Genomic DNA, 12,722 nt, shown 5'->3' on the forward strand with positions numbered 1-12,722 from the left:
ACTATAGAGATGTATTTCAACAGTAGTATCCAAACTATTGATTAAATTATGACAGTTGTGAATAAATAGAAAAACTTACTTTTTATACAACAATAGAAGTTCAGAAAAGCAACAATTACTACTAATAACAAAAGAGTAAATAATTCTATAATGCTGAATGATTGTTATAATGAAACTATATAATTCAACTGTGGAAAATAATATACCTATATGCATGATTTAATATAAGAACTGTAAAATTTTCTGGGAATAATAAATAAATTCTGCAATGAATCAGCATACAGAATCAACTTGCCCAAATCAAATAGCTTTTTCAATACACCACCAATAAATATATAAACAAAGATACCATGGGTAAATTCTCATTGACAATGCTCTTAGAGATAATAAAATATTTAAGAATAAACCTAAGGAAAAAAGAGAAGGACTTCTACAATAAAAACTTCAAACTTTTTCAAAAACAGTTAAAGACATTAAAAATGTAAAGATATTCCATGTTCATAGATAGATATAGTTAATATTATAAAGAATGACCATTCTACCAAAGGTAATTTATAGAGTTAATGCAATCCCAATTAAAATTTCCATCTCATTATTCACAAAACTAGAAAATAACTATCATAAAATTTATAGGGAGACATAAAACAACCCAGAGAGCCAGAAATACTCCTGAGTAAAAAGAACAATAGAAGATGGATTATTGTTCTGTATCATAAGCTATTTTTCATATCTATACTAAGACAAACAACATAGCAAAGATGCAGAACATTTATGAAGATCAACAATACCCAATTAAAAACCCAGGCTTGAGTAGACGTAACTTCTGCTATTCAATATTTGACAAAGATTGTAAAAGTATTAGCTAATTAAAAGAATGTATCATTAACAAATAGTGCTGGAAAAACTGGCTCTCCACATACAGAAAAAAGAAATTATATTTACATATATTACCTTATATGAAAGCTGACTATAAAGAGATCAAAGATATAAACCTGAAATGCTGAAACTAGTAGAACTAGAAGTATAGCACAGTGTACGATATAGGTCTATGAAAGGACTTCCTGGATAAGACTCTATTTAACCAAGAAACAAGGCCAACAATTGACAAGTAGGACTTCAGCAAACTAATAAGGAATAGTCAAACATAATTAAGAAGGAACCAATAAATGTGCAAAAGTACATACAAAATGTTTACTTAGATAAATGTAATTAACAAAGTTTAAATGACAGAATGTCTTTTAGGTTTTGATTGCTCAAAAATTTGTGTTAATTATTGAATGAAATTATATATATATATATATTTCTTAATTTTTGTATATAAAAAAGTAAAGATAATTAAAATTATACATATTTATATATGTGCCAGTGCATTCTTATTTACTGGATCATTTGTTTTCGGTTACTCAGTGTTGATTTTGTGGGGAGGCTTGAGTGTTTTGTCTGAAAATTACTTTTATTTGACTGATATTATTGTCATCTTGGCGACTTACTGCTGAATAAGCCTACACTTTCTAGTTCTTTCTGAAATCTGGCTGACTGGTTTAACTCAGTTATTCCTTTAGGAATGATACAGGATACTTGATACCAGATCAGAGAATGAAAAGATAACAGAAGATTAAAACAGATCACCAGAGTTAATTTGTGTCCAAGTAGAGTAGAAGTTGTTCAGTCAGAAACCAAGCAAAGCTAATTTTAATAAGTTTTATCAGTCAGATTTGGGAGGATTTTTCGCCAGAACAACTGTGTTGAATCAACTAGCCAGAGCGAAGGCATAGGAATGAAAACATAGGAGAATGTTAGCTAAATGTGTGACGTACACAGGAAATACCATGAGAAACTAAACTCTGTGTCTGACAAGAAGTAGAGAGACCATTTGAAGTAGACTTTTACCACCTGTACACTGCTTATACAGAGAAGAGTCTGCATTAGTTTCTAAAGAAGTTAAAAAGGTCATGGTCCTCCTAAGAGAAAGCAAGGCCAAAAATATAGAGAAGAAAGTGTTCAGTAAAGACTAAGACCATAACTGATTCTTTCAAGTTACAATAAGAAGAGCAAGGAGTTTTAGACGTTGAGATAAAAATATGCCAATCTTTGAAAGTAAGCAGTTTTACTAGGACACTTTGACAGATACAGGCTGCCGGTAAAGACAGAAAGTACCAGAGAATGAAAAGCAGCCAGAATATTAGAACTGACTGCCATGGTTAGTTTGAGGCCAAGCAGAGTAACTCACACACTCAGAAGCCAAGAGAAGTCAGTTTGAGTCAGTCAGCTTGGAGAGGAGTTTGACTCAGAACAACTGAGATGAAAAAGCCAGCCAGAGTTCAGAAATGACCAGAAATGGTGAGTTTACTCAATTGTAAGCTTCTTAGACTATTACATCAGGAAAATAAAAATTATTTTTACGTTTTTATGTATTGTGGATATTAGTTCTCTCTTAGATGTATAGATTGCAGTGATTCTCTCCCATACACAGGGCTTGCTCTTCACCTATTTTATTGTGTGGCTTTCTCCTCATCTATTTTATTGTGTATTTGTCTGTGCAGATGCTTTTAGTGACTTCCTGAGGATTTTCATTATTTTTTCCCTAAGCCTCAAAGGTCCTCTTACAGTGTGGAATCCTTCATCATCTTTTATAGCATCCCACATTGTTAATTAGTTTTCCTACAGGACAGAATATTTTATCTCTGAGGAAATAGCTACACTGTATCATAGTAACTGAAACTTCAGTACATCTCTTCTCTATTTTAGTTTTGCATATCCCTTTAATAATAAAACATATATATATATATATATATATATATATATATATATTTCATTTCTTTTTTCCTTACAGAAACAATTGGTGTTAATTTGGACACACAGAATTTATTTTGAAAACTGAACTATCTCCTATAATGATTAAAAAGCAAGATATTACCTAAATATGACTTGTACTCTTACATATTAAGGATAATAAAGTTAACTAATCCAGATACCTTGTGGCCTGAGGCCTAAGTGTTGCGTGGTGCTGCAGAGATGAGCTCTGAGCTATTGTAATGTGGACAATAAGTAATCTTTGACCTGACTCTCAAGCTGTGTTATGGACAATGTCAGGAAATAGTTCAGAGTCACTGCTGCATTTGAAAGCAATAATTTTAAGTTCTAAATCATTCACATAATTTATTATCTTAGTTTAACAACATATAGTCACATGGAAGGCAATGATTTATTTACCTCTATATGTATGTTCCCAGTAGATTAAAAATTTAAATATGTATTCAACATAAATGTACATTACATATGTTTAATTAAATATTTCACAGGTGTTCACGAACTTTTATAATGTTTCGCAAGGATTAATAGAATTTCACACTTCAGAAAATGGGCCATTGGAAGTCAAACCTTGTCACACAATCTGGTGATTTGTAAGGAAAATACATTTTCATGTTACAAACTACCATCTTAATGGCATGTTTTACTAATAACAACTTGGTGAGTAGAATCTGTGATTCTGATTAGGGATGAGGTGTGGCTGGTAAGGTATATAAACATATCCATTCTGGGCACTGTGGCATATATTTTCAATCTCAGTAGTTATGAATTGGAGGGATGAAGACCTAAATTTCAGTGTCACTCCATGGTACATTGTATGGCTCTGCCTTAAAACAAACTAAAAGAACAAAAGTCCCATAAGCCAAACCATTTATGAAGCCTCAGCATTAATTCTCAAGTTGTATTTCCCAGTAAAATAATTAATAGTAAAGATCTCAAACAGACACTTCATAAAGTGGGTGATATTATTAAATCATGATTTATTCTTAAATCATTTAAAAATTGAGAAGATGTGACAGAAACACTGTCTTTATGACATCATTCCAGGAGTTCCCTGTGTGTCCTTCCCGACGTGTAGTACTCAGTTCTTAGTTATCATTATTAACTGTGATAGAGAGGTGGCTCAACTGTTAAGAGCATTGGCTGTTCTTCCAGCAGCCAAGGTCGAATTCAGAGCATCCACAGGGCAACTACCATTTAGAACTCCAGTTCCAGCAGATAAAATGTCCTTTCTAGGGCCCTGCAGGCACTTCATATAAATAATGGGCAGACATACAATCACACAAAAAACCAAAGCACATACAGTAAAAATAAATTCATAAATTCTTTAAAAAGTAGAATTTGTAGACATGTCCCTGTAATCCTGTTGGGAATTTCGAGAGCCTACCAGTACAATGCAGCTTTATTGTTGTTGTCATTCAGGCAGTAATGGCTGCTTATTCTTCATCATAGTAGACTAATATCACCCACTCTATGAAGTCTCTGTTTGAGATCTTTTCTATTAATTATTTTACTGGGAAATAAAACTTGAGAGTTAATGCTGAGGACAATTTCTTTACTGAAAGATTAAGAAAATGTCATTTCTTCTTTATCTCTAGTCTGTATTATGTGATCTTTCCTTGGTTATAGAATTGTACATATTTTGAATTTATAATAATATTCTAAAACTATATCCATATATTCATTCCAAATAGTCTCTATTATAAGTGTCAAACAGTGGCTCTCCCATGGTCTGAGAACAGGACTTGGAGGTTTCAGATTTGGCAGAAAAGGGGATTATTCACTTGTATCGTCTCTTTTTTATATATTTTATTTCTGTTTCAGAAGACTTCAATTTTCTTTTTTAAAAATCTTCCTTTGGTTCCTTGTTGGGAGCCGACTCCTAGCCAAAAGTGGCTATCATCTTTGCAGCCATCTCGAGCCATATACCCTGATAAGAGACTTGTTTTCAACAGCCTGCAATAGCTGAGCACACTCTGATAAACATCTTGTTTTTCTCACATATCTTGTTTTGTTGTTTAGTGCTGCCAGCTGCTAGGCACACATGGTCTCCACACTGCTAGGCACACGTGGTCTCCTCACTGCTAGCTAGGTGCATGTGATATTCATGCTGCAAGGCACATGATGTAGTGCCTTCAGCTGTGCTTGTCCAGGAGGGTAAGGCACATGGTAAAGGGTATAAATACCCAGGATTTCCTTCCAGTAAAGGAGACTTGATCAGACTCTGTCTTGTCTCCATTCTTCGCATCTCTTGCCCCTCCATCCCCACTTTCTCTCTTGCTAGAGCCTGACCCATGGACCAGAGCAGCAGCTTGGCCAGGTCAAAGTGGCCCCCAAATGTGGGGCAGAATGGAAAGTTACAGTTCTTTATGTTATTTTCAGCATGTTTTTTTTGTGAATATTACATGGTGAGGAACTCACATAGCCATGATCACAAATGACTGTAAAATATGACTTTCTAACTGAAGTATTTAATTTCTACTGTGCAAAATTTACAGCATTTAATGTTGGTTGAAATCACTTACTGTTATAATTGCAATAGTATGTTAAGGTATAGACTCAACTTAGGCACCAGCTATAATCAGATATCAAATGTTGATCAATCATGATCAAAATGTTATTCTGTCTCAATTCCAGGATACTATTTTTTGAATTCTTATAACGGCATTTAGACAAAACCCAATTTAAGTACTCTCTCCTATAAACTCCAAGTAGTTTAAAGTTTGTATAGTTAAATGTAGTTTAGGTCTGCCTTAGTCCTTGAAAAAAAAATATATATATATAAAGGATTAGTCTCAGACTTCTATTGGTACTTAACCAAAATCATAGCATCATAGCCACCTTGCTCTAAACTCATCAGAGCTTTTTAACACCAGCTTGAATTCCCTAGACAGCTGCTCCCTGGGATTCCTCAGCATATCTTAGGTCAATTACTGGGGTCTTGGTTGGTTGGGTTTTTCTAGCTTTTGAAGGAACTCTCTGAGTTTCGGGAGTAATTTCCCAAACCAAATCAATTAAAATGTTTTCTATTTCCATGTTAGATGTTATGATAAAAGATCAATTTTAATTAGAAGTGTTTTCTCTCCTCTAGCCTGTGCCATTTGGCAATGTACCTCCTACTGAATTAAGGGCAGTTAGTTGTCGGACTGCATAATGGTATCCTGGGTCATGGTTGAGCAGGTACTTAGAACCCCGTGATTCTCCGTGGAATTCTGCGTGAGAACCGGCAGGAGTTCGGTCCCTCCCATCATCTAGGATCCTGAAAACAGTCACATTTCCATAGAGTCACATAGGCCAGGCTATAGGCCTCAGGCCCTAGAGATTTGCATACTAATGAAGGCCAGAGGGCAGAGCAAATTAAACATTCCTCCCCCCAGATCCTCCCCCAATCCTCCCCCTTTCTCCCTCCCTATATAACTCGGTACTGCCCTGAGTTTTTGGGGGGTACGCCTAGATCCGTCATGACAATAAATCTTTTTGGAACCAAGGACTTCCTCGTGTTACTGGGGCCTGCCGCCGCCAAGGCCCTCAGGCCTCTGGAACCATAAGAATCCTCCTCCCTGATGTGGCGCAAGCTTGTGCCGCTGTGGCGGCCTTTTTGACAGTTAGTGCTTTGCTTGGTCTAATAGGGCATTAGCAATATGATGTAAGGTGACATTAATTATGTGTTTCACCTTTGGGTATGTTCTCCTGTTTGCTTTGGAGATCTATTAATTAAGTGGAGAACTTGAAGCTTAGCAGTCTTAGAGAGTGAATGTGGATGTGACCAGGTCACTGCTACGATGCTAACTGATATTGGAATAACCTGGATCATCCATTTGGATAGATTCAATTACAAACAATGGTTGATGTGGAACCAACTAACTGAGACACAGATTGGTGACTCATAATCTGGTTTTATGTTTAAATACAATAATAGGTCTAGTTTAGTTTCCTTCATGGGAAACCTAACTGATAATAGGCCTGGTGGTGTCAACTATAAAATGGATCATTTAACACAAAATCTCATGACTAATGGATTTTCTTCTACTGATGTAGAACATAACTCAACAGACTAGGAGTGATGTGTCTTTAATGCATAATGAGGCAAACATGCATAGAAGAAAAAAACAACACTCTTCCAGGGCTCAGTCTTTCTGACAGCAATAGACCTTATAGGATAAAAACATACAATATGCACACCTTAATGAAGATGCTACCAAGAAGAAATCTGTTCTTAATTATAGCACATATTTTATATGTAGTTTTAATGATAGTAGATTTTGTATATTTTGTGAAAATAATTTATTGCATGTTTATTTCAGGATAGAAAACATTCAATCGATTTTGAATATTCGTAGAATTTGTGAGCATCACACCATATTTATTTTGGTCCTAATCATAGAATACTGAAATATATAATTTTTATTTACAACTGCAAAATAATATGGCTTATAGATTAACATTTTCAAAAATTAATATATGACAGAAAGGTAAACCAGACATGTATAAATAAGAAAAGACTTACCTAAAAGAATTTAGTGAAGGTGTGGGAAGTTGCTTGTCCTTTGCTGACATGTTGCTCTTGCCACATATTTTAATTATTTGTTAATTTCACCAAGATAAAGAGATAGAAAGGTAATTTTAGCTCTTGATATAGTAATTTCACAGTCTTTAAAAAGTTCTTATGCTGTATATTTCTGGGTTATTTAGACAAATTCTATACCATTTGATAACTTTAATACTATATGACTGGACCACTTGACTCGTAAAATATAGTCCAACTTCTTTATTGTTCTTGATAATGAATGATTTATATCAGGATTTTCTCTCTTACTGTATCAGAATAACATATAAATGCATATTCCAAGTGCTTTTATGTGTTTTAGGATATCCTATGGAATTTCCTCAAATTTTGAGTTCTCTATATGAAAGTACTTGAGGCTATGTGACAAGCTTCTGTTTCCTCTCAGGATAAAGTAGTCTGTGATCGAGTCGTGGGTTGAGGCTATAGTTTTTGTGACCATTGTGGCCTCTGCTCCATATTGGGATTCATTGCAGGAGATGATGCCTGAGATATTGTGATAGGGAGGGTAGGGCGATTTAGGGTAGGTTGGGCGGGCACTAAATGGAGCAGGTGCTGGGGCAGTTGGGCTGCCTGCCGTTTTGTTTTCAAGCTTGTCCTCTGGCCCAGCAGGTTGGCACCTCTAGAGTTGCAGGCTATGATAAATTGATGAGGAAGGGATCATTGATTGGTGGTGAGGTGGGAAGGTACTTAGAAAATGGGGGTGGTCTCTTGTTAAGCTGCCTGCTTGGAAATGGTGGGACAGGGGGTTTCTGCTGGAGTTGTGGGCTGGTATCTATCTTCAGGAATATTAAAGGCTGATTATCCACTCTCCGATTTTTCTGTTCATGAAAAGCTTTAGTTGCTGCAGTAATGTTCAGTTTCTCTTCATTTTCTCTATTTCTTCCTGTTCTGCTCACCTTTCTGAAGGCATGCTTCTCAGGTAATACTGAAGAGTCTAAGCAATTTTGCAAGGTACACTTATAGCTCTTCCTACTCATTATCATACAAAGTATGCTCTCATTATGAATTATCAGTTTCCTATCAGATGTACCAATTTTTATTTTGTTTGTTTTATATATATTTATTAAATCCGTGGGAAATCCTTCCAGACAAACTATTTCTCATCAGATAATACAGATTCTCTGCTTAGAAGTAGGTACAGTTCACATATTTCCAGTTAGATCCTACAAAAGGGCTCTTTGTTCATTTTATTCTATGTACCCTGGTATTATATAACAACAGTGTATAGAGTTATTTACTATTTTTCTAAGAAGTTAAAACGTTTTGACTTTATTCAGTAGATCATTGACTACTTTTGAAAAAAGATACATTTTTCAAAACTGTAATGATTACTCTCTTTTCAATATAATTTTGTTATCTAAGAGTTGAAAATATATACATTAAATTATTTCTTTTTACTTTTGCATATCTTTCATGTTTCCTATATAATCAATTTGTGTGATATATGTAAGAATTTATTCACTTTAATTTTTCTAATACTTTAATATTTCAGCCTTAACATTGTCACTCATAAATTAACAATTTGCAAAATTGTCATATAATTTGTTCAAGTCACAGTGAATGTTAGTCAACTTGTCAACTCTTCCCAGTAAAAGTCACATCTATGAGTGGTTTTTGCCTAATTTGAATTAAGAAGATCCATTATTGTTTGCAGTAGAAAGACACACCTTTAATCCAGACCTTAAAAACTGGGAAAACCCACCTATAATCTGGGTCACACCTTCTTTTAGAAGTATATATCAAAATATAGAAGAAGAAAGCTTTTGTTCTTTGCCTACTTGCTATTGCTTTGATAACTGGGATATTTCTTTATTGGTGTTAGAGTCTACTTTTGTGATTTCTGAATATATAAAATAAAGAGACTAAGATACCTAGCTTCCTGGAACATGCAACTACTAAATTCCAAGTTTTTCCATTCATGATAATCAGTTGGAGTCACTGGACCATAGCTAGTAAGTCAATCTAATAAATCTCTTCATACGTATGGAAAGATGCTTTCTATAAACATTATTATTCTAGAGAACCCTGAATAATACAGGTACCTTGCTTAATATGCATTTATATGATTATATTTTTCTTTTTATCCTTGTCCATTTCATACTCAGATAGCAGAAGTAAAGACTAAATCTATACTAGTATGTAAAATGTGATTACATTTCACTTCATAGATTAGATTAATACGTATATGACTTTAGTTTGTTTAGTTTTCCATTTCAAGGTTTTTTTTCATCTGTTTATGAAAGATGATATGGAAAGAAAGGTAATTCTTAACCTTACCTAGGAGTGACCCATGCTGGCTAATATTTGAAAAATATTAACTGCATAACCAACGTGAGTCCTTTTTCTGTTGTTTATTACCATATACTGTTTTGAAGGGGGAAAATAATTTGAACTGCTTCACTCCCATCACACAATTGTCTTTGGTGCATAATTCATTGGGTAGGACATTCCTTTATACACATATTCAGGCATAAGTTTGAATAAAGAATTATTGTTTGCAGAAAATTAGATGGATCTAGAGATCATCATGTTAAGAAGGAAATATGAAAGACTCAGAAAGAAATGGAACACAAGCTTTGTGTCATAAACAGATTGCAGATTTTAGGAGACATAAAAAGTAAAAAAGAGACTACACTTTAAGTGTAATAATTAAATCAGAGGGAAAGAGAAACATAAATGGGTAAAAGGAAATGTGACAAAATGATACTATATACATGTATAAACATGTTGCATCAAAATTTGTCATTTTGGGCATTTAATATACAAAAATAACAATAGAAATGAAAAAGATTCATATATGAAATAGTATATTGACTATGATGGATTATTAGTTGATGTTTCATTACAAACTAAATGTGGGTTGACACTAATTACAAACCTTAATGTTTGATTTCTCTCTGGAGAATTCATGTAATCTTTCATCTTTGATGCAAGCAGCAAGAAATAAGAAACAAGAAACAGTGATATCATGTAAATACAATCACAGTGGATCATTTTCTGGACAATATTCCCAGAGCAGGCTGATTTATTTCAGGAGCAGGAAGTATACTGTTGAGTTCTGCCCCTTCTCCCTCCCAGCATAGCTATAGCCACTTTGTTCCATGGCTACCAACTATTTCATATTGTTGCTGTAATATGCCTGCCAGTCATTGACAAAAGAAAAATAACTTGACTCAAAGCATGGCCAAGGTGATCACATATCCTGTTATGTTCTGTATGAAATGTGTTAGTCTTAAGAAATCCCACAAGGCTTTACATATGACAAATCAAATTAAAGGTCAATGTGAACTGTTAGACACTGTCATGTCTAAAATGGCTTGAGACAGAGCTAACCACTGGGCAAGCACTTCCTTCACCTGCTTATCAACTCACTGTGTGGTTTTTTTTTTCAGCCTTTATAAGCTGACATGGAAAAGTGATTGGAGGTGTAGCCTCAGCACTGAATTCTGAACTATGGCCCTGATCAATCTGTCTTAGGGTATGTGTTCAATAAACCATCCCTGTCTGACAGAGATTGGTGTTCCTCTGGTTTGTGGAGTGACTCCTGAACCACAACATATACAAGTGGATTATATCCAATGTGAGTTTATTTAAAGATTTTAGCTTATTTGTATTATTGTCAATGTCTATCATGGAGTTTAAAGATAAACAGATTGTACAAGATGAGTCTTTTGAAACTTTATGTGTTCTTCTACTTTCTCCCTTTCAACCTCCTAATACTAGGTAAGAGAAAAATGATAGCGATGAGAGGAAAGAAGTCAGTGAATCAAGGTAGGGGTCAGAAAGGGAGGGATGCTATCATTAGACCACTTCTTGCTGATTAGGGGAATCAAATTTCTTGGGACAAGTTTGATTATCTCCATCAGGATATCTACTTTCTTTGTCTTGTTTCTTCTTTGTGAATGACTACTTAACAAACTGACTAACAATTTTGATCAACAAAAACCAACAACCAGTCAACAACCCACCAAACAAATTCACTAGCTCTTAGCATTTATATACTCTCTGAAAAGTCCTGAGAATTCCATCTGTCACACAATCAAAGAAACTATCTTCAGCTGGTAAAACCATGTGTCTGTTAGAGCAAATCCAAGTCATCTGCTGTGGACAGTATGAAGAGCAGGTCCATATTCCACACCTGGGATTTAAATGAAAACAAAGTCCCAGACACCAGGGATGTGGGAGACACCCTGGACCCAATGGGGATGACATTAGCAAAATGCCCAACATGGGGAGATGGAACCTGATGAGCCTACCTCCAGTAGATAGACATGGCCCCATGTTCAGGGATAGGGCCACCCATCCATGTCAGTTTTTGACCCAGAATTGTTCCTGTCTAAAAGAAATGCAGGGATAAAAATGTAGTAGAGGCTGAAGGAAAGGCCACCAGAGACTGCCCCACTTTGTGATCCATTCCATCCACAGATAGTAAACCCCAACACTATTGCTGATGCCAAGATGTGCTTACAGACAGGAGGAGCCTGGTATGGCTATACCCTCTGAGAGGCTCTGCCAGCACCTGACAAAAACAAATGAAGATATTAACAGCTGACCATAGGACTGACACCCGGGACTCCAAAGGAAGAGTTACGGAAAGGGCTGATGGAGCTGAAGGTGATTGCAAGCCCATAGGAAGAACATTAGTATCAATTAACCAGACAGCTCAGAGCTCCCAGGGATTAAGCCACCAACCAAAGAACATACATGGGCTGTTCCGTGGTCCCCGATACATATGCAGTAGAGGACTGCATTGTCTCCCCTCAGTAGGAGAGGATGTGCTTGGTCCAGTGGAGGCTTGATGCCCCCAGAGAGGGGAGATGCTAGAGAGGTAAGGTGGGAGTATGTGGGTGGGTGGAGGAGCACTCTCTTAGAGGGGAGGTGGACGGGGGAGACCAGGAAGGGGACAACATTTATAGTGTAAATAATTAAAATAATTGATAAAAAATAAAGAAATCAAAATTCCTAAATTCTCACTACTCTACAATTTCTAATTAATTAGCTTTCTGAGTTGAATCATGAATCTAAATTAAATGTAGTTATTTAATCATTATTTCTTAAAGGTTTCATATAATATTAACAACTGTGTTCATAAAGTTATCATACCATCATTTCACTTTCCATTTAAAATAAGGAGCTAGATGAAAGAACTCTTGGTTTCATAGTTTAAGTTGATGGATTTATCTATGTTTGTCACATATCTCTTGCATTAGAGACTCACCAATGAATACTATAGTAAATAAAGGGCATACAGTTTGTGATCACAGCTCCTGGAGAAGTGAACCAATAGGTCTTCCTGATTATACTCTCAAAGCTGTCACTATAAAGACCCACTGTACTGAACACT

Source organism: Grammomys surdaster, unplaced genomic scaffold, assembly GCF_004785775.1.
Source record: "Grammomys surdaster isolate TR1022 unplaced genomic scaffold, NIH_TR_1.0 98, whole genome shotgun sequence".
Classification (NCBI taxonomy): domain Eukaryota; kingdom Metazoa; phylum Chordata; class Mammalia; order Rodentia; family Muridae; genus Grammomys; species Grammomys surdaster.